Source organism: Penaeus chinensis, chromosome 12, assembly GCF_019202785.1.
Source record: "Penaeus chinensis breed Huanghai No. 1 chromosome 12, ASM1920278v2, whole genome shotgun sequence".
In the NCBI taxonomy this organism is placed as follows: domain Eukaryota; kingdom Metazoa; phylum Arthropoda; class Malacostraca; order Decapoda; family Penaeidae; genus Penaeus; species Penaeus chinensis.
Genome location: NC_061830.1, coordinates 12864991 through 12867305, shown reverse-complemented (window position 1 = coordinate 12867305; position 2315 = coordinate 12864991).

The window sequence follows — 2315 nt, the reverse complement described above, 5'->3', positions numbered from 1 at the left end:
ATAATCATGTAAACAACAACAACAGTAATGATAATGATAATAATAATAATAACTTCATAACAATAATAACGATGATAATGATAATAACAATTATCATTATCAAATTCATGATCGTCATCTTTATTATCTTTCTCATTATGGCAATCTCGAGACAATACTAGTGCCTAGCATACGCAGTCTTACACTTACTTCCCTTGGATTACATTAGTGACTCGGAGAGGGGACCTGCTGTAGTGACAATAGCTTGTCTTCCCTTTCACCCTTGCCCGGGACTGCGCTACCAGCAACTACACAACACGAGAAATGCTGCTGCTACCAGGTATAAGCCTCTGCCTCGAATGTCGTGGAGCGGTTGTGGGAGAGATCGATCGATTCATATACATCATGGCTCTTTCAGGTTCAGATCTATGGATACTCGTGTCCAATGGATGTAATAACTGATAATAATAATATTGAAACTCACACATGAATACATGCACACACACATATACAGACATACACACAAAACACGCACACACACACACACACAAACACAAACACATAAACACACACACACACACACACACTCACACACACACACACACACACACACACATACACACACACACACATAAGCACACACACACACATTCACAAAACACACACACACACACACACACACACACACACACACACACACACACACATACATATATATATATATATATATATATATATATATATATATATATATATATATATATGTATGTATGTATGTATATAATTTCGAGTGCTCAATCCCAAATGGCGGAAGTTTGGCAGCAGACGACACGTCTTGCGAAACTGTGAGGGTTTGTTTCGGCTTGCTTGCTTATTAAAGTTTTGTTTTTTCTTTCTTTATTATTTCGTCTCTGCTTTGCTTCTTTTTATTGCTAGGGACTCTTCGTTCTTTATATGTTTCGTATTGCATATGTGTGTTCTTTGTTAGGATCTTTCCCTGCAATGTTCTGGCGAGATTGTGGTGTACGTGGACGAATTTATTTTATTTTTTAGTTTTATTTCCATTCCTTGTTTTCTGTATTATTTTTTTATTTCATCATTTTCACTCATTTATTTGATTCATTTATTATCATTTATTCATTCGTTTATATCTATCATTTTTTTTCTCACTGCCAGTACGCATTTACACAATTTGTTTCCAAGACAGCGAAGAGAATTTTACATATAAAAAACACTAGATTTTCTTTTTTTCTTTTTCATCTATCCATCCAACGACGCCCACCATCCCTCTTTTATTAAAATGTGGCATCTCCCTTTCGACCTTCATCTTCCTGCCTCTCTCACCCATCCTTCAATCCCCCTCCACCTCTATCCTTCCCGCTTTCTTTCTGTCTTCCAATTTGACGAGACTGCTCCTTAGTTCAACAAGTGTCAGCTCATGCCCCTCATTGGCTGGTGATGTCAGAGGAAATAAGTGCTGACTTCGGTGGGTTTGTATGCTGACGATGGAAGGCTGGATGAGGTAAGCGTTTGTACTCCTGTGTGTGTGTGTGTGTTATATGGGGAGATACACACACGCTCACAAACACACGTGTTGATGTATATACGCGTAAGGTAGGACTGTTTGTGGGAGGAATTCTGTACACATTTACTATATCTCTTTCTGTCTATTTATCTGTCTATCTGTCTGTTTTTCCATCTTTCTTTCTGTGTCTGTCTCTCTCTCTCTATCTATCTATCTATCTATCTATCTATTTATCTATCTATATATATATATATATCTGTCTCCTTATCTCTCTCACATAACACATACAAACTTATATTGACACTCAGTCCCTCCTACTTATAAACACACACACACACACACACACACACACACACACGAACCTCCAAGACATCCAGCACAGTTCGAGACGCGAATTTGTAAAATATGACGCGTTAATCTCCAGGGACATTTACCATTCAGTGGTTTGCTAGCCCTAACTTAGCCCCTTCCTCGAAGCCTCTCGTCCCCTCATTCCCCCATCTCACCCTCACCCCCTTTCTCTCTCCCTCTTTCTCTCTCTCTCTTTCTCCTCTTCTCTCTCTCCTTTTCTTTCGACTTTCTCCTTTTCTCTCGTTTCTCTTTCTCGCTCTCTCATTCTCTCTCTCTCTTTCTTTCTCTCTCTCTAGTTCTATCTCTCTCTCTCTCTCTCTCTCTCTCTCTCTCTCTCTCTCTCTCTCTCTCTCTCTCTCTCTCTCTCTCTCTCTCTCTCTCTCTCTCTCGCTCTCTATCTACCTATCTATCTATCTGTCTATCTATCTATCTCTATATCTACCTCTCTCTCCCTCTATCT